Source organism: Talpa occidentalis, unplaced genomic scaffold (genome assembly GCF_014898055.3).
Source record: "Talpa occidentalis isolate TD23 unplaced genomic scaffold, MPIMG_talOcc4v2.1 talOcc4.6, whole genome shotgun sequence".
NCBI classification, from domain to species: Eukaryota; Metazoa; Chordata; class Mammalia; order Eulipotyphla; family Talpidae; genus Talpa; species Talpa occidentalis.
Window position 1 is genome coordinate 49,942,863 of NW_023604972.1, and position 21,221 is coordinate 49,964,083.

The window sequence follows — 21,221 nt, forward strand, 5'->3', positions numbered from 1 at the left end:
TTTATTACAGTTGAGGAACTGCTTCTCTGAGAGTTAACTCCTGCAATATAAACCCAAGGCAACATACTTGGTTCCAAAGCCTCTGCCCAGAGACCTCATGCTGCCCCCTGGTGGTGGCTATTTGCTTTTTGTATGAAGACACAATCATGTTTCCTGAGATTATTCAACTATTCTAGTGGTTTTAAAGCAATACTCTCATATAATACTAAATACCTTACTTGGATTATTTCATTAAAACACAACACTATGGGGTTTGTAGTATTATTAGCCCCATTTTACAGATGAGAAAACTAAGGTTTTAAAAAGGTAGCTAATTACCCAGTGTCACAAAGCTAAAGCAATGTCTTTGCTAAGAGTCAAACCCAAGTCTGTCTGCTCTAATAACTGAGTTCTGGCTCTCTACACTCCTCTGCCCCTGGAGACATCAGGGAAGATTTCTCTTCACTTCTCTACACCCCACTGTCATCTTTAATATTGGATCCCAATCTGAACTAAACAGTAAGTTGCTTCCTTATCTGGGGGTGACAGCCCTAAAGCAGACTATACTTAGATACAGTCAGGAAGATTATCATAAACAATTGCTTCTGTCACTTAGTATATACAGGGCCCTCCACAAAGAACTGCAAAAGAACAAAGGACCAGTTATGAGAACACCCCAGTACAAGTTTTCAGGAAGCCCACTGCAGTATTCCTCTGAAAGAATTAGGAGGGTAATTTCAGTGTCAATATACACATTTAAAGGGATCACAATATTACATCACCCAAAAGTTAGGTCAGACTGCTTTGATCTCAATTCATATTTATAATAATCTCAAAACAAGACTTACTCTTGACATTAAGATTAATGAGTCTCTGAATACATGTGGTTTTCATGAACTGGACAAATACTTCCTTACTTGAAAAGTTAAAAACAAAAAAGACCAATAAGCCCATAAATCACAGAAAGTATCTTTGACTTCTTTGTTATTGTAATTTAATCTTGGTTATGAGTCCATGAACAGCTATTTTCCATGTCATCCTTGGCCATCACAACTATACCAATAATTTTTCCCCAAGTGTCAAGTACTTAGGGAAAAAGTGAAATTTATACTAAAAAATTTAACATGACCCGATTTTGTCAGGGGATACAATAAAATTAATTCCAAGACTTCCTGAAAAATATTGGCCAAAAATAAACCATGCCATGGTTCCCAGATAGGCCTTCACCACAGAGTGTGGCATTGTCTTGATCTCCAATATTTCAAGGATCGTTTGCATGGTTAGTCTGTCCATGCCTAGGTTACTGAGAAGCAGTGGCTGTTGGCTTTCCATGGTCTGTCCCCTGGCAATAGGAATGTGGTCACATAACCCAGGCCTAGTCTAATGTAGTACCCCCATCTTCCTGACACAAGAAAAAACACTAAGCCAATCCTCTCTCTTCTGAATAAAAGGCTAAACTGGAGTTTACCAAAGGTCACATACCAACAATCTGAGAAGCATGATTGTAAGCAAAAAATAAGACCAAAAAAGAGAGACAAAAAGATGATGGAGATGGCCATGTAAACTAAAGGGAGGGCTGATGGTACTGGGCCACTGGGTTCAGGCTTTTAAGTACTGTCTTCTTTTGATCCAAAGAGTCTTCCCAGTAATTCTCCTAGATTTGTAAGCCAACAAATTCCATTTTCTAGCTTAAGCGAATTTGCACTGGATTTCTGATACGAAAACTCTATAGAACCTCTAGGGAAGAAAGCAACCATTTGGACACAACTCAAATAAGGATAAGCTGCAAAAAAACCCTGGGCTAGATGTGAGTTTTATGAGCTGTTTCATGAACAGGACTTAGTTTTCCCATTTTTACAGAGCTAATTTGAAAGGATCTTAATGTCTCTTTTATAATCTTCGAAAGTAATGTCCAGACAAGTTTTCTCATGAATACTGGCTAGCTGGCTCTGAGGTAGCCAAGTATTCTGACAGAGAATTGACAACATTGGAAAAAAAGGAGCAATGAGCTCATACCTCACTAAGAAAGGTGCTAGTTCAACAGAAACCCGGATCACAAAATTATAGAAGAGTAAGCAATAAACAAATATATTGATCTGGATGTAAATAAGAGTCACCAATTCTAGTACACTCAAGCCAGAAAGTAATGTATTAAAAAGACATTGTGTAGTCTATAGAACTCATAAGAGAGTGGCAAGAGAGGATTTTGGCCCACAGACTCCAATGTGACCCCAATGCTCCCTACCTCCTGGTATTCATGGTCTTATATAGTCTTTTCTCCTTGAGCAACTTGCTTCCAACCGAAAGATTATAGCAATGTTGAGAAAACAGTGTCTCATAATAAGGCTACAAAAGATTATGCTGTCTATTTTGCTAGCAGATGGTCACTCTTGTTGGCTTTGATGAAATAAGCTGCTATGCTGGGGAGGCTTATGTGGCAAGGAACTGAGAGTGGCCTTGAGCTAATAGCCAGCAACTAAGGCCCTCAGCCCAAAAAAATCCTCATAGAACCAAATCCTGCCAACAAGAATGTAAGTGAGGGCCTCTTCTGGTGGTGCAGCAGTTGAGCGCTGGGCTGCGAGGCTGCCCACAGCCTCTGCAGCGCCAGTTCCTTCTCCGGCCACCGGCGAGGGTCCCACAGAAAAAAAAAAAAAAAGAATGTAAGTGAGCATGGTAGCAGGTGCTTCCCCAGTCAAGCATTCAGATAAGACCACAGCCCTGTACTGCATGGTACCATACATCTGAAGAGGTGTGAATCTATACCCCTAAATCACATACACAGCTGTAAACCAACACTATCTCAATTAAAAAAAAATTAATAAAAAAGACTTGGCGTTGGTCAGTCCATGGCAGCATTGTGAGCAATCCAAAGGCAGTGGGCCCAACTCAGCCATTCTTGAATTTTTGCTCCACATAAACAGTCAGAAAAATGAATGTGTGTGGTGACTCACCAAAAACAAAGTAAACAATGCAAAAAATGGGCAGAAAAGCTAAAAAGACACTTCAAAGAGAAAATGCAAATGGCCAACAGGCATATGAAAAAATGTTCAACATCCCTTATAATCAGGGAAATGCAAATCACCACAATGAGATACCACCGTACACCAGTGAGAATGTCACATATTAAAAAAACTAGCAACAACAAATGTTGGCAGGGATGTGGTGAAAAAGGAACTCTACTACACTGCTGGTGGGAATGCTAATTGGTCCAACCACTATGGAAAGATGTGTGCAGTTCACCTCAAACTACTAAAAATGGAGCTACCCATATGATCCAGCAATTCCACTCTTAGGAATCTACCCAAGGACACCAAAACATTAATTCAAAAGGATACCTGCACACCTATGTTTATTGCAGCACTATTTACAATAGGGAAAAAATGGAAATGTTCAAAAAAGATAAATTCATGCCATTCACAGCAACATGGATGGAGCTAGGAGGGATTATGCTCAGTGAAATAAGCCAGAAGGAAAATGATAGTCCTTGAGGGATGTTAAGAACTAAGAACCAAGAATTAAAACATCCTTGATTTTAGGCCTGCTCAGAGGAGAAGACGGATAGCCCTTCAAGACTCCTCCTGCACGCTAGACAGAAGAAAGGAACTGGCAGAGCTCTTATCCCTCGATTATGAAAAGGAATAAATAATAACCACCACTGACAGAGCTTTAAATGTGCCAGGCAAGCCCTGCTCTAAGCATTTTATCCACAGCAACTCATTAAATACCCCTCAAGTCTAGGAGCAGGTAATATCATGGCCCATCTGCATCCATGCCTGGGCTTATCAGCATCACGAGCACCAGGAGACCCAAGACTTCAAGAGTTTACTGAGCTTCTGTTATGACCCCACTAAACTCAGAACTAGGTTCACAAAGTAGGCATCAAACATGGTCTTTTCCCTCTTTGAGTTGACAGGGGTTTTTGTTTTTTTTAAAGATTTATTTACTTATGCATACAAGAGCTGGGGTGTAGGCCAGAGGTGTGGGGAGTGAGAGGATTCACCAGAGACAGAGTGGGGACAGAACAGGCAAATTGATTGAAGTACACTGCTGAGGGGAGCAGCGGGCAAGACAGGAGAGGTCTGCTGTGCCATGTAGGTCACCTCCCTGGCTGGCCAGGGAATAGAACTTGTGCTGCAGTGGCTGGCAATAGCTTGATAGCGTTGTCTTTAACCCCTTGCGCCACCAGGGAGGCCCTCAAGTTGACAGGGGTTTGAAAAATATGTTACTTACTAGGTAATTACAAATTATGGCAGGTGCTGTGGAGGAAATAAACAGAATGAGAGATTGAAGGGGAGATAATTTAGTTTGGGGGACCAGAGAAGATGGTGCAGATGATGTGAGAACTAAGCTAACACCTAAGACATGAGTGGGAGACAAAGATTCAACAGAGAAATCAATGGCTACAAAGCTCTGGGCTGGAAAAGAGAATCTGATATGAAGCATATATCTGACCACTTCATGCCTGTAAGATGATTGTTACAACAAAGCAGAAAATGCCAAGTGTTGGTAAGGATCTGGGGAAACTGAAACCCTGTGCGTTGCTGGAATGTAAAAATGACAGAGCCACCATGAAAGCATTTGGTGGCTCTTCAAAGTTAACGTTAGTATTACCATTTGACCCAACAATGATAATGACTCTCAAAAAAACTTTAATAAGGGACTCGATTGTGTGGAGAATATGGCCAGGATGGAGGTGCATACATTGTGCAAAGATGAAGAATGATGTGAGAAATATATAAAATAAAATTAAACTTAAAAAAAAAAAGATACTTGTTCACCATGTCCATAGCAGCATTATTCACAATAGCCGAAGGGTAAACACAACCCAAATGTCTATCCACAGATGAATGTCTGAATGAAATGTAGTCTACCCACACAATGGACTATTATTTAGACATAAAGTGGAATGGAATTCTGGTACATGCTACAGAACATGGATCAACTTTGAAAACATCATGCTAAGTAAAATCAGTCAGACACAGACAAGTATACAACTGTACTCACATGAGCTACCCAGAATAAGCAAATTCATAGGAACAGAAGTAGAATAAGAGTTACTGGGTTGGGGAGTAGAGAGCATACTGGTTGCCCAGCATTGTGAATGTACTGGATGCTACTGAACAGTATATTTAGCAGTGGTTAAAATAATAAGTTTCATGTTGTATATATTTTACCACCATTTTTAAAAGTCTGTATTTGAAGCCCAGGATGAAAGGGGGAGGGGTCCAGAAAAGGTTCAAGGGGCTTATGTGTGGGGTCACTCATGCAGGTCTTGGGAGACCCAGGCAGGAGACTGGATGCCAGGCTAAGAGCCAGGAGCTATTAACATCACCACCACAAGTCAACACCTGTTGCTATTTTGCTAAAACTCCTTCTAACACTTAAAATAATCCTCTTTTGTCCACTTTCAACTACACTGAGATCATTACAACCCTTATCAAGGGAGTGATAAGATGAAAAGATTGACATTTGCAAACAGAGTTCTAAAGAAATTGGTCCCCTTGATTTTTTTTAAGCCAATGCATGGTGGAAAAAAGGCATAAACCCTCCTAACAGAACATCAGAAGGGGAGTTGGAGAAGGAAATTCACACTGCTGAAAGTCTGCTGGGACTGTCACTGTACCAATGAATCTCACTTTACTCTTTGATTTCTATGACATAGATGTAATAAGCCCCACTTTACAGATGTGCAAAACTGAGTCCAGAGATATTATGTAAATCCTTGGGCTCTCACAATGTCAGAGATTGGGATCAAACATCATAGCAGTCAAGCCCCAAATCCTTTCTGGGTTCTCACTCTGGCCACACTGAATCACCTGGGGTCTTGGACCCTGTGCCCTACAGGGCAGAAGGAATTAGAGCTACGGGCCAAGCTTGAGTCATCTCTGTCCTATTCCTCTGGTTGCTAAACTGGAAGTTTGGTCAGAATCCAATGTGTATAGCAGGCATCTCCACAGGTGATTATGATCCATAAGGGTGCACTGAGAAATCTCTGCCCTATAAATAATACCCTCTCTTAGAGATCAAAGGTCCTCTCCTCTCAATGTGCAAATGAGGAAATCAAGATCCAGAAAGCAGGAGTTCTCTCCAGCCCACAGGAACACTGGCCCTCTGCAGAGCTCCTGGTCAAGGTAAATGCTAAGGATTCTTGAGCAGGGGAGACCAGCCTGCCCTTTCCTGTGAACTCTGGGTCCAGCTCACACTCCCGTCCTATCAGCTCCCTTTGATGGTGTGAACTGCTTCCAGGCCCTCAACAGTGAAGCCCTTGATATGCAGGCACTGAGCTGGGGGTGCTGGGGTCTCACTTTGAAGTTCATGACCACTGACTTCAGTGGGCTTTAATATTCTCCAGGAATCACATTACATTTCCCTGATCCACACCTTTGTCTTTCCTTGATATTTACTTCATACCTGCTACAGTCTCAATGAATAAGATTCATTGGGAAGGTATGAAAACTGATGTCAGGAGGTGCCTTTCACAGGGAAGCCGAGGAGAGGCAAGCAGCAGGTGAAGGCACTGGGGAGCAGGACAACTGGGGGTGAGGGAAAATGGGGAAAGACATAGCCTTTGATATCTGTTTTTCCTTTTGAAATTCAGTTTTGGGTTCTGGCCAGTACGTGGCTGTATTTTTTTCTCCAGTCTTTCCAAGATTTGGAAGATATACAGAGAAAGGCCGACAGACTTCTAGATGACTAGAGAAATACATATAGATGTGCGCGGCGTGTGTGTGTGTGTGTGTGTGTGTGTGTGTGTGTGTGTGTGATCAGCAATAGAGCATAACGGTGAAATGGGTGGGCCGTGAGCACAGGCACATATTATTGCCCCCTTATGAATGTCACTCCACTGTCTCTATAAGATGGTCCCTTCTGTGATAACCCCAGTGACAAGGCAAGGATTTCTGTAGCCACTCATCTCAAGAAAACGTGTTTCAAAGGATTTCAAATGGAAGCTTAAATTTTCCTTAAAGGTTTGGGTTTACAAGGTTTGAGATTCTGAGTCAATTTCCTCCAAAGTACTATTTCAACAATTTTCTCAAAGTCAGAACATTTTCACAGGGTTATGGAGACTGTGGGCTGAGAAGCAAAGGGTTTCTCTTAATTAAAACCATGTAAATTCTATCACACTTAACAATAACTGGCAGCCTCCTCTTTGCAGCTTCCACCCCCTTCCACTAAGCCACCTTCCCTGGGCAGCGCATGGGCTGCCGGGAGGTGTGTTCTCTCCTCCCACAGCATGAATCTTTAAGCAACAGCCCACATCTTGCAGGAAGATTCAATTGAAAGGATGGAACAGGAAAGAGAAGATATTTATCATGCAATTCACATGTCCGATTCACATCCCTCTGCCTTAGGTTAGGGCCATTCAGAAGGCACTGAAGTCTCGAGCCCATGGCATCCTTCCTGGTTGATCAAGAGCTCACATGCCAGTGAGAATGAAAGTCAGCAGTCCACTAAGAAACACAAAATTATAGTGCACCTTATTACCATTCTGCTGTCTCACCACACTATTTATATTTCAAACAAGGAAGGCAAGAGTTAGGACCTTCTCCAGGAGCTTATTTGTATAGAGAGGGTGCAGGTCCCGCACCCAGGCTGGTGCATCCTCTTGTCTTGCTCTCTGTGTTTTCTAGTGTATCAGTCATCATATTGTCATCACATAAGGAATTATGGCTCTAGCACCATCATCCCTTTTAAAACATAATCTCCAAGAGGGCAGGGATCATGTCTGTCTTGCCACATATTCTCCACCTGTGCAATTAACTTAGCTGGAGGAGAGCACACAATCATGCAGATTGGGCTCACTTTGAAGTTCATGACCACTGACATCGATGTGCTTTAATATTCTCCAGAAATCAAACAACCCAAATGCCCAAAAATAGATGACTGGATCAAGAAGATGTGGTACATATACACAATGGAATATTACTCAGCAATCAAAAAAGATAAACTCATGCAATTTGTAGCAACATGGATGGAACTGGAAGGGATCATGCTCAGTGAAATAAGTCAGAAAGAAAAAGAAAAATACCAGATGGTCTCACTCATAGCAGGAAGTTAGAAAATCTAAGTAAGGGACCAGGAAAAAGACTAATTATAATAAAGTAAAAATCAAAATCAACAAGCTACTATAAACCAGAGATATACTACAGGGGGGGAGGAGGGAGTAGGATGAAAATATGGGGGGTGGGAATTGTATGGGGAATATAATCAAGATGAAAATGCATACATTGTGCAAAAATGAAAAATGATATAAAAATACATAAAACAAAATTAAAAAATTCTCCAGAAATCAAATTATTACATTTTCCTGATCCACATGACCATCACCTTTCTTTGATATCGATCTCATACCTGTTCCAATGAGCTCGCCCCCAATACTTCCTTTCCCCCTTCATGTAATAGCTTTGCTGTTGATTTCATTGAAATAGCAGGATCTGCTCAGGTGCTGCCACCTCACCCCAAGCCTGTGTACCCTACAATTTCTCTCTTTTAGTCCAGATGGCCAGTCCACACTTCTTTTAAGGCTGGGCCCTCCTTGTGCATCTCTTCCATTCTGCCCTACTTATATTCCTCTCCTCTTCTCCTTCCTATTCAATTGTTCTGCAATTCCCCCTCCTCTGAGTTATCAATACTGCCCTTTCATATTATTCCCACAGCCTATAACCAGACAGTTACTTCCCATTTAAAAAACAAAATTTAAAAGCCTCTGGGACCCACTTCTCCATCTAGAGCCTATTCCATTTCTCTGTTCCCCTTTGCAGCAAAATTCAGGAGATTGTCTCTTAATTGCAGATTATTGTTTTTCATGCTCCATTCTCTCTCATGCCCAAGGAGTCAAGGTGTTGTTCTTCTTCCCTCATCCTCACCCCTGGTCAAAACTGCTTTTAGAAAGCATTCGACAAAGTACAACACCCATTTATGATAAAGGCCCTTGAAATACAAGAAACATACCTCAACATCATAAAGGCCATCTATGACAAGCCCACAGCCAATATCATTCCCAATGGTGAAAAGCTGAAAGCATTCCCATTAAGATCTGGAACAAGACAAGGATGTCTACTCTGGTCACTGCTTTTCAACATAATACTGGAAGTCCTAGCCAGAGTGATAAGACAAGAGAAAGACATACAAGGAATCCAAACAGGCAAGGAAGAAGTCAAACTATCACTATTTGTGGACGATATGATAACATACATAGAGAACCCCAAAAACTCCACAGAAAAACTAATTAAACTAATCAATCAGTTTAGTAAAATGGCAGGATACAAAATCAATGCACAAAAATCAGTAGCCTTCCTATACACAAACAATAAATCTGAAGAAGAAGAAATCAAGAAAACCATTCCTTTTATGATTGAAACAAAAAAAATCAAATACTTGGGAATAAACCTAACAAAAGAGGTAAAGGACCTATACAAAGAAAACTATAAAACACTGTTAAAAGAAATAGAAGTAGACACAAAGAAATGGAAAGACATCCCCTGCTCATGGATTGGAAGAATTAATGTTATCAAAATGGCCATCCTACCAAAAGCAATCTACAGATTCAATGCTATTCCAATTAAAATTTCAATGTCATTCTTCAAAGAAATAGAAAAAAATATTGATGAATTTCATATGGAGCCACAAAAAAACCCCGAATAGCCAGATCCCTCGTGGAAAAAACAGAAGGGAATGGAGGCATCACTCTCCCAGATTTCAAACCGTACTACAAAGCCATAATAATCAAAACTGCATGGTATTGGAACCAGAACAGACACACAGACCAATGGAATTGAATAGAAAACCCAGAAATAAACCCACAGATTTATGGTCAACTAATCTTTGACAAAGGAGCAAAGAACATGCACTGGAGCAAAGAAAGTTTGTTCAATATATGGTGCTGGGAAAACTGGGTCGCTACATGCAAAAGAATGAAGCTTGACTACTACCTCACACCATGCACAAAAAAACAACTCAAAATGGATTAAAGAACTAGACATAAGACCTGAAACCATAAAATATATAGAAGGAAATATAGGTGAAACACTACGTGATTTGCACATCAAAGACATCTTTACAGACACATCACCCAAAGCAGTGATAGTGAAGGCAAAGATAAACAGCTGGGACTACATCAAATTAAAGAGCTTCTGCACAGCAAAAGAGACAATAACCAAAACAAAGAGAAACCCCACCAACTGGGAGAAAATTTTTACACACAACACTAATGATAAAGGACTCATCACAAAAATCTACAAAGAGCTGATGAGACTCAACAAAAACAAAGAAAATTATCCAGTCAAAAAATGGGCAGAAGAGCTAAAAAGAAACTTCTCCAAAGAGGAAATGCAAATGGCCAACACAGGCATATGAAAAAATGTTCAACATCACTTGTCATCAGGGAAATGTAAATCAAAACTACAATGAGATACCATCTTACACCAGTGAGAATGGCACATATTAAAAAAACTAGCAACAACAAATGGAAATGGAAGAGCATGCTGGATATTCTCCATGTGTCCCCACAGAGTTCCCTGCCCAGAGCTGGCCGCTGCAGGCTCTACCAACAGGCTCTTCCGGTGCTGGGCTAGCGGCATCAGAACTGCATGAGGAGCTTCATTGTAGAACCTTATTCTGACAAGGCAGGAGTTTGTAACTCTGGAGCCCCCGAGTGATTCTGTTCCACAGAGTGGTGGACAAGGACAGCGCTTGTCAAATTTTAATGTACCTGCAAATTCCCCAGCGATCCTGTTAAACTGCAGATATTACTGCGCAGTAGGGACTTGGGGACCTGAAGTCTGCATTTCTAACAAGCCTCACCACTCCCTCATCCCCCCACCCGGCCCCCACCACACCCTCATCCCCCCTCGCCCATCACACTGCTGCTATTCCATGAACCAATCTTTGAGACCATATAATCCTTGCCTACACTCATTCAGGACCAAGGAAAACTGGCTTCTCCTTTTGGCATGTGATGCAGGTACAAGTTTTTCAGTGATGGAAGCAGGGCTGGGAATCTAGCCTCCCTACCCACAGTCCTCTGCTGCCTTTCCTTTTCTTCCCTTTCTCCCTTCCTTTCTTGCTTTCTTTTTTGAGGTACAGAGTGAAAAAGTTTATTTAAGGCATAATTTAAATTTTAAGTGATGAGACAAGGATTCCCTTCAAAGCACCACAAAACCAGCGCCATAACAAAGAACACCAGGACCAAGCTGCTAAAAGACCCTGCAGCTCTCCCTTCACTCTTCAGGAGGAGAAGAGGCTCGTGAAAGAGAAAAGATCCCTTGATGGAAATAAGGACTTGTTAAACAGAACTTGAAGAGCTCTCAGGCATCACAGAATGGTGCTGACAGCCTTTCTCCTGAAGGAATGGATGTAAAACAAGTTGACCAAACCGAGTGGCTAGGGAAAGGAGTAGAGTTGTTTCCTTTTGTGCTTAAGTAAATGTCAAGACTGATACTGTTCTGCCTCCAGTCCATTTTTGAAAATGTTTGGCATCTTGCAGAAGGGGCACATGTGTAAGAAGAGCTATTTGGCGCTGCCCATTCCTTGATATTTTATTTAAACAAAATACTTATGAAAAAAATCGGTTATTTTATTGTTATATTATCTATCGATATTTGTTCAACAAGACACCAGAGCAAATCCTTGAGCGATAAGGGCTCAAGAGCTGAAACTAGTTTATACTGTGGCTTCCTGCTCCCCAGAAACCGAGTTTCTCTTATTTTTTTCCTCAAAAGCACAGTCTCTCTTCCTCTTCCTCCCCCGCTACTCCTCCCTTGGATGACACAAAGCTCCTCTTTGGGGAGGGGGGAAATCACGCATTAGGTTTGGGTATCAGAGCTCACTGGAACAACTCACTGAGCGTACTGGCTCCTTACACAGGGAAGTGAGGGGGTGCCCAGGTAAACTGGAGACTTCCTGTCAGACCCCTGCCATTGCCCATCTGGGTGGAGGCGAGGCTACCACCTTATTCTTAGTCTCAGTTCTCTTATCTACAAAACAAAACAAAAGACTATGTCAAACTTTTGGTAGAAAAATGAAAGTGTAGGGCCTCCCCGTTGGCGCAACGGTTGAGCGCTGGGCTGGGAAGCTGCCCACAGCCTCTGCAGTGCTGGTTCAATCCCCCGCCACCAGCAAGGGTCCCACATGGCGCGCAGACCTCTCCTGCCGCCCGCTGCTCCCCTCAGCAGTGTCCTTCGGTCTTCTGCCTGCTCTGCTCCCCGCTCTGGCTCTGGTGAATTCTCTCACCCTCCCGCGCTTCTGACTGTACCCAGTGCTTGTATAAATAAATAAATAAATAAACAAACAAACAAACAAATAAATAAATAAACCTTTAAAAAAGAAAAAAAAATGAAAGTGTATATAAGGTAATAATAACAGTCCTGAAAACACCAGTATTCTTATTAAGCAACCATTGCAAGGCAGGGGCTAGGTGAGCAGGAAGCAGGGCCTTCTGGGACCAGGACACTGTGGGTTTCAACAGCGGCTGATCTTCAACCCTCCCAGGATCTCCAAGATGAGTGTGAGAAAACACTCATTGTTTATGATTCAGAGTCACTCATCTGTCTCACTCAAATGATCAAAATCAAAATACAGCTATCAAAATTAGAACTAGAGATAATTGAGTACAATGAGAATAACATATTGTACCATGGGTACCCTAAATTTCCTTTTTCACTAGTAATTCAGTTTTAATTTGCTCTTGAGTTGTGTGTGTGTGTGTGTGTGTGTGTGTGAGAGAGAGGGAGAGAGAGAGAGAGAGAGGTCACATTTAATATTGCTACAGCTCTGTGCAAGTTCTTTAATGTCTCTTACCACTTATGGTCAGAAACAGATTGTATGTTGCTCTCTCTAAAGGATGACTAAAACAAAAAAAGGCACCCAAACTGTTCAATTTGGGGAAAATGGAAAAAAATAATAATTTCTTCTCTCATCAGCTGATATATCTGCATAATAAGGGCTATTCTCTCTCTCCTTTTCTCTAACAGGCAGTTTCTCTAAAGGAGCAGAGACAGCCAGGGGCTGAAGCACAGGAGGCGCAGGTCTGAGCAGGCAACTTGGCCACGAGAGGCCTGGGGACTGAGACATGCAGGCCCTGCAGGTTGAGCCCTGAGCTCTGGGGAGCATCTTGAGGAGAAGTGCTGACAAAAGCAGCTTTTATATCAGAGCCAAAAGCCTGAGAATAAAGGGTGAACAGTCCAGGGGAAGGCTGCTGGGAGTCGCTGCTTTCTTTCTGGCTCCAGTCCTCAGCTAAGGTCTCACTCTCCTCACCTTCTTAAATAACCAGAGCAAAGGCCTACTTGGGTGCCCAAACTTACCCCCCTACCTGAGGACCACAGGCCATGGACAGGGATGAAAACTGAAAGTGAGGTATATACCTGGTGCCCCAAGGGAGAAAATGACAAGACTGTCTTATCAAGGTTGTTTACCACAATAATGTTTCTGCCTTAAATAGAAAAAAATTAAGCTCATGGTTGGGGAGTGAGAGGGAAGGGGAAAAAAAAAAGAAAAAAATAATAACACAACCTTTTTAAATCACAAGATACCAAGAAATCTCCTTCGACTCTGATGAGTGACTATCATGAAGGCAGCCTGACCTAGTTCACCAATTCCAGTGTCAAAGGTTTCTTCACACGTTTTTCATTCTTGCCAAGGCTCTATAGGTTGCTGTGAATAACCCAAGGCAGGTTTTTTTTTTCTCTGCAGCACAATCCAGGGCCTAGTTTTGGGATCTTCACCTGTGTTGTAGCATAAAAATCAAACCTAATTTTAATAAGTTACTTTATGAAATATAGTTATTCATCCCTCCACAAACATGTGCAGGTACCTGCCATATGCCAGGTTTTCTGCAAGGCACCACAGTATGGAGAAGGTGAGAGGTCAACACCTCTCCCCTGCAAGGTGCAAGGCCACCCCATTCTTCAAATTGGCAGTCTTCAGGCTGCAATCGGCTCACAGGTTCCAAAAACTAAGCCAACGATTGAAAATGGAGGATTTTTAATTTAGAAATTTACAATTCTGGCTTTTCCTGAAAACATAAAGATCTTGCAATACAGGACCATCTCACTTTCCTATACAGTTACTTTCTACAGGTGCTAAACACCCTCACCCCCCTCACCTGATCTATTTTATGCACATGGAGAACAATCCTCTTTGTTTATTACCTGCCATATCCCTGATCTGAGCATAACAGGGCTAACTTACCCATTAGGCACAGCAGACACAGCACCAAAGGCTCACCACGGCATTTTTTGGAAGGAAAACAAACAAATGCAGTAATAAATATATAGCAATGAATCTAGCTTATGTTGTATTTGTCCTTACACCAGCACAGTTGTAAAATCTAATTTCTAATTTTTTTTTAATGGCAGAAGGGGCCCATGGACATATAGTCATAAAGTGACCCTAAGCAGCTGAAATATGTCAATTCCTTACTTGGAAAATTGGTGATAAAAGGGAAATAAATGTAAGCACTGTATTTTAGAAAGAAGTATATAATTCACTCCCAATTGAGATGGAGAAGTTCTTCTTTGTAAGAGTGCCAGCTAGTAAATGTAGATTTGGGGGAAATATACCTTCTGTAGTTCCCAGTTATCCTGAATGCTATGGTGGAAGGGCTTCCCACCCTCCCTTAAGGACCCAGGCAGGACTTTTGGGTGATTAATAGCTCAGAGCTGAGTTTCTCCTCACACTTCATCCTCCATGGAAGGCAGCTGCCCAGCCCCAGGTTTTGTGCCCTCCCTGAGGACAGCCTGCTTGGTTGATAAAGGGGTACAAGGGCCTGGCTGTTCGCCTGAATATGCGACATCCCTGATGGCCCATCCAAATCTCCAGCTGTCTGCAGGCCGCTGTAGCAACTGGATTGCAGCTCAACTTGTCTGGTTGTCCAAGCCTACATCGCTTACTCTCTTGGTAACAGAAGTCACCAGGCACAGAGTCTGATAAAACAGCACACAAATCTGCATCCCAGAGAACCCAACTTTAGACCTCAATAAATAATGGACTCTGGCAAGAATGACCAATGGATGCCATTAAGGATTAAGGTCCTAGCCTCTGATTTGCCAGAATGTGACCTTATTTGGCTTTTATAGATGGACTCAAACTTAAAGCTACTTCTTTAGGGTGGGTCTTAATGCTAGACAACTGGTATCCTTGTAAGAAGAGGAAATTCAGACACAGGTACACAAAGAGGGAAGATGACGTGAAAGAAACAGAGAGAAGTCCACCATCTACAGGCCAAGGAGAGGGGCCTAGAACAAATCCTGCTCACAGCCCACAGAAGGAACCACCTCTGTTAATACCTTGATTTCAGAATTCTGGCCTCCAGAATGGTGAGAGGATAAATTTCTGTGTTTAAAACTACCAGTCTGTGGTACTTTGTTACAGGAGTGCTAGTAAACCAATACAGATGATTCAGTAATAGGCTTGTGAAATAACAGGGTTGTTGGGAAGCAGGGAATGCTCACAGTGTTAAAGCATCACCCCACAGATTGCTTACTAATTGTGAAGGGATGAACAGAAGTTTACAGTGAAGGAATCTGGCACTTGACCAAGAGATGAAACCGCATTAGCAATAGTTGAAGAACTTGACAACAGGTGCCTTCTGATGTGATAGCACATAACATCCCCCTTGTGGACTCCTTGCCAAATATGCATAACTTCAAATGAAACACACTTCTAGACCCTTGCATACTGTTGGTGAGAATGCAAATTGGCTCAGTCCCTTTGGAAAACTGGATGGAGGGTTCTCAAAAGCTATTAAAAATAGATTGGGCCTCCCTGGTGGTGCAAGGGGTTAAGAAGCAGCACTATGAAGCTATCCGCAGCCACTGCAGCACGAGTTCAATCCCCATCCAGGGAGGTGACCCACATAGCACAGCAGATCTCTCCTGTCTCGCCCACTGCTCCCCTCAGCTGTACATCTGCCTATTCTGCCCCCCAATCTGTCTCTGGTGAATCCTCTCACCCCCTGCATCACTGGCCTGCACCCCAGCTCTTGTACACATAAATAAATATTTTTATTTTTATTTTATTTTATATCTATTTTTAAAAAATAAAAATAGATTACCAAATGATCTAGCAACCCCACTTACAGGTTTTTATCAGAAGACTGCAGAAATACTTATTTGAGGGAAGTATGCACTCCTATGTTCATGGCAGCATTCATTACAATAGTAACACTATGGAAACAACCTAAGTGCCCAAAGACAGATAAGTGGATACACAAAATGTAAACATACACAATGGAATATTACTCAGCCATATAAAAAAATGAAATCTTGCCTTTTGTGACAACATAGATGGAACTGGAGGGGATTATGCAAAGCAAAATAAGTGAATAGAAGAAAGACAAATTTTATATGTGGAGTAAAAGAACAAAACCAATCAAAACAAGGCCTTGAAATCTGAATGCAGAATTGAGAGTAGGGATCAAAGGGGAGGGGGCCAGACGTACTATGGTGATTACTGGTGCTTTGGTGGTAGGGGTGGTGTGATAACATACACCTGAAAATGAATAAAACTACACCCCTAAACATATAGAGTTGTAAATTAACGTTACCTCAAAAAATAATTTCATTAAAAATAAATACACCTTTCGGGCCTCCCCGGTGGTGCAGCGGTTGAGCGCTGGGTTGCGAAGCTGCCCGCGGCCTCTGCGGCGCCGGTTCGATCCCCGGCTGCTCCCCTGCCACCGGAGGAGGGTCCCACATGGTGCGCAGACCTCTCCTGCCGCCCGCTGCTCCCCTCAGCAGTGTACTTCGGTCCTTCTGCCTGCTCTGCTCCCCACTCTGGCTCTGGTGAATTCTCTCACCCTCCCGCGCTTCTGACTGTACCCAGTGCATGTATAAACAAAACAAACAAACAAACAAATAAATAAATAAAACATGCCTCTATAAATAAAAAAAATAAAAATTTAAAAAATAAATAAATAAATAAATAAATACACCTTTAGAACTAGCTCCCAGATTACAGAAAAATCAAAGAAAAAAGGAAAAAATCAGACAATCCAAAATGTGAACCATTCTAGAGAAAGCTGGATTGCTCAGTCAAAAAGTCAATGTCAAGGCAAGGGTCTGTTCTAAAGAAAGAACAAATAACAACCACCTGCAAGGCAATCAGCTGAATTAAATCTTGGTTCCAAAACAAATCAAATATAAAAAATATTTTGAGAACAAATGGAGAAATTTGAATATAAACTGGATATTAGATTATTCAGTTGTGATAATGTCTTTATTTTTAGGGGATGCATGTAGAATCATTAAGGAATAAAGGGCCATAACATCTGCAACATGCTTTTAAATGACTGAGAAGAAAATTACAGATAAAACAAATACAGTGAAATGTTAATAACTATTGAATCTAGCAGTAGATATGCAGGTGTTCAGTATATTATTCTTTACAATTCCCTGCATTTGAAAGTTCATGTTAAAAGTTTGGGGGAAAACAAATGTCACTAAGAGTTAATACACAGATACTAAATTTCACCTTTCTTCTTTCGCATCACATGTTAACACACCAACCAGTGAAACTTCAGAATCCGAATGCAGCAGGCCAGCACAGAAAACATGTTGGGTTAAACCTTATCTGTGCTAGCTTTACAATACTTTAAGTGATTAAAGTAAAATATATGCAAATTTCCCTTTCCTGCTCACAAATTAGTATGTCCTAAAGAAGTGGGAAATACAAAATCAGACAAAAAGAAATAATATAAAAAGATATACCTGTGGCTATGTTTAGCTCTTCTCTGATCCTTTTTGAGTCTCAGTTTTCTGATCTGTAAAATGGGGAGAACAAAATAAATCTGGAAAGATTGTCTTTAGGATTAAAGATGAGGGCTGTTACATGCCTGGCCTGGGGATGATAAATACCTTCTGTTATGATTGTGACCGTGAGTTGTGGGAGCAGCAGTGACAATAGGAAGATAAGAACTTAAATATCCAGGCCTCAGGGCTATTCACCAGGCTGACATGAGGTTGCCCTGGCCCTGGAAGAAAATGTGCATGGCAATATTTCCTAAGGAACATAATAAAGACAACTAAGAGGGAATTTCTTTGCCAAAAAAAAAAAAAAGGATATATTTTGCTTACATTTCAGATTTACACTGAAATTTAGAATAGTCAGTTATAATTCAAGAGGGGTTTCTTGAAGGCCTCATATGACAAAAAAAAAAAGAAAAAAGAAAAAAGAAAAACACAGTCAGAATAGTTCCACAATAAGGGGGCCAAAGTTCTCCTATAATCTCTCCATTACGGCCTTGGCATATATTATTGCTTAAAAAAAAAAAATCTTCCCTGAATGTTAGAAATACATAAATCTTGCCATCTCACATGCACTGCAGATGATGTCAGACTGTCCTCAAAGCTGAAACGGGTCAAGGGCAAAGGCTTCAATGCTTACAATAAAAGCCTGAATTTGAATTCCATTCAAATCCCAATGTTGGGAGCCTGCTGCCCTAAAGGGAGCTGGAGTTTTTGGAGAATACCTGTTTACTCTGCATACGGAGTTCCAGGATGATAGAAGTTCTGCAAACAGAACTTCTTCCCAGAATTGACTCCTGTTCTCTGAGGATGTGCTGGCTTCTGCACATGTTCCCTACTAACCAGGAAAACTTGTTTTCCGCACTAACTTACTCATCTGTATAAGCAAAAACACAATTGCGTGCTATTTTCTTGTTCCTTTGTTCATATCTATAATAAAAGCTTGGGCTGGGAGAGTGAAAGGCAGAGCTGCTCTCAGTGGCACTCTCCCCAGACTCCCCCCATTGCAAATTCATTTAGACTCCAAGTCTTCATTAATGGCAGAGAACTTCATCGGCTGTCCTGTCTGCAGCAGTGACGACAAAACAGGGACATCTGAGTACCCCAAGAGCCATTATTCCTGACAGTCAACTTGAACTTTCAGAGGATAAAATCCATACCCAAGTTTCATTTTCCTTTCTCCATCAACTACTCACAGTATCTTTTTTGTCTCACCAAACAAATAAAAATGACCGGTTTGGATGGCATGGGTGTATTTTTATTCCGTTTGTTATTGTGATAGTTTTAGTTCATCCATGAAAATTCAAAGACATGATACCTTCTGAAAATGAAGTCCTAGAAAGAAACACATGATCTTGGCTCAAATCTAAGGGAGCAGCAATGCACGTGACAAGGTGAGTGGCACTTGGAGGGTCCCAAAAGAAGGCACCTGGAGGGTCCCTGCTGACGGCCTCTGAGGCTCTGGAGGCCCTGGAGCAGTGAAGTAGAGACAGTATCCTTCTCAAAGGCCCTGAAGAGGCACACACGACTTCCTTCTGCAACTAGCATGTTTGTTACTGAAAAATAACCTTGAATTGCTGCAGCAAGACTAATAGAACTTTCCCAACTGAGTAAATTCGAATTGCCTGGACCCTGAGATTGAAAGACTGGTTATTTTTATTCTGCTTGTTAAGGAAACAGCTGTGCTGTTTTTTAAATAGGGATTTACAGTGAAATATATTACACACTGCAACCTAGAACACACGAAAGGATGAAATAAAATTTTCATCCTTAATCTTTACTATACACCATGCACTGCTATTTTCTGTTTATTACTTTTTAAATGACAGTTACGTTGCAAACCGAAGTGTTTCTTCCCCACAAAGAGGTTATAATCTACAGTCTGAAGCATCCTGGGCTGATGAAAACTGTGCTTCTGGCACATGCATAACCTCACCCTGTTCCTTTATCCAGAAGCTGTAGGGTCAAAGTTTGGAAGGGCACCTATCATTGGTGCCTCGTTCGTCCTACAGAGTGGGGGCTCTCCTATCTCTATGAGGTAGGGGTCCATTCTTCTATACAATCATCACAGAATGAAATTTGGAATTACATCTAAGTGAGGAGAGATTTCCCCACTGGACAAGTATATCAGATCTGAACTTCACTCTCGGAGTCAAGTGAAATCCCAAACTTGACTCTAGGACATGGGGGTTTGGGTGTGAGATCATATGCAGTGGACAAGATTGCAGAGGGTACATCCTGTAATGTCTCTGGAATATTCCCTGAGGGGACTCAATCCAACATAGTGCACCATGAGAGTTGTGACCTTGCAGTTGGGCATCCTGATCTGCCAGCCATGGAGTTGAATATATTCCCAATGCTCTTCCCTGGCTGCCTAAAGATCCATTGCCATCATGAACACAGAGCAGCTATCTGAACCAGAAAGTTCATGACCAGGAGACCTATTCAGTGGAAACAAATGGTCACTGACGCCCTTTGCCTTGGGGGGGCAACACCACCTAAGACAGAAATTCAGGAAAAACTAGCTAAAATGTACGAGACCATTTCTGATGTCATCTTTGTATTTGGATTCAGAATCCATTTTAGAGGTGGCAAGAAAATTGGCTTTAGCATGATTTATGATTCCTGGGATGATGCAAAGAACAATAACACAGACTTTGAAGACATACCTGCATGAGAAGAGGCTTCAAGAAAACAGCAAAAGAAACACAAGAACAGAATGAAGAAAGTTAGGCGGCTGCAAAGGCCACCGTTGGTGCTGACAAAGAGGAGGAGTAACAATTCTGCAGGAACTTTATAGGTGATGATGATGCAGAATTCTCATGAGAGGATTCTTCAGGCCTTTAAATACATATTCCAAATGCTCAGAGAGGCACTCGTTTTGCCCTATCCCTGGGTTATATAGTCTCCCCAAATCAGGGATTATGGCCCACCTGTGCACCCCAACCACTGTGAATGATCTTCCTTTCATCTCCCCAAGACAGGGGCTGCTCTACTTTTTTTTTTTAACTCTTACATTTTTTTATATTCCCCATACAATTGCAACCCCCTTATTTTGACCCCCATCCTCCTTCCCCCCACCCCCATAGTGTGTCTCTGGTTCATAGTTTTTTGTTGATTTTGATTTTCACTTTCTTATAGTTATTCATTTTCCTGGTCCCTTATTTAAGTTTTCTAGATTCCTGCTATGAGTGAGACCATCCGGTATTTTTCTTTTTCTTTCTGGCTTATTTCGCTGAGCATGATCCCTTCCAGCTGCATCCATGTTGCTGCAAATTGCATGTGCTTATCTTTTTTGATTGCTATAACTCTTAGACTTATTTTTTTTAAGTTTTATTTATTTATGCATATAAGAGCTGTGGCGCATGCCAGAGATGCAGAGGGTAAGAGGATTCACCAGAGACAGAGTGGGGAACAGAACAGGAAGATACACTGAAATACACTGTTGAGGGAAGCAGTGGGCTAGATAGGAGAGGTCTGCTGCCCCATATCTGGGTCAGT

The 21,221-nt window shown here is 41.6% G+C and overlaps 1 protein-coding gene across 1 annotated transcript in view; it reads right to left on the bottom strand.

Annotated features, from left to right (window-relative positions):
- SCD5 (stearoyl-CoA desaturase 5) overlaps positions 1-21,221 on the bottom strand; it is a 156,827-nt gene that overhangs the window by 63,817 nt on the left and 71,789 nt on the right. The window lies entirely within an intron of this gene.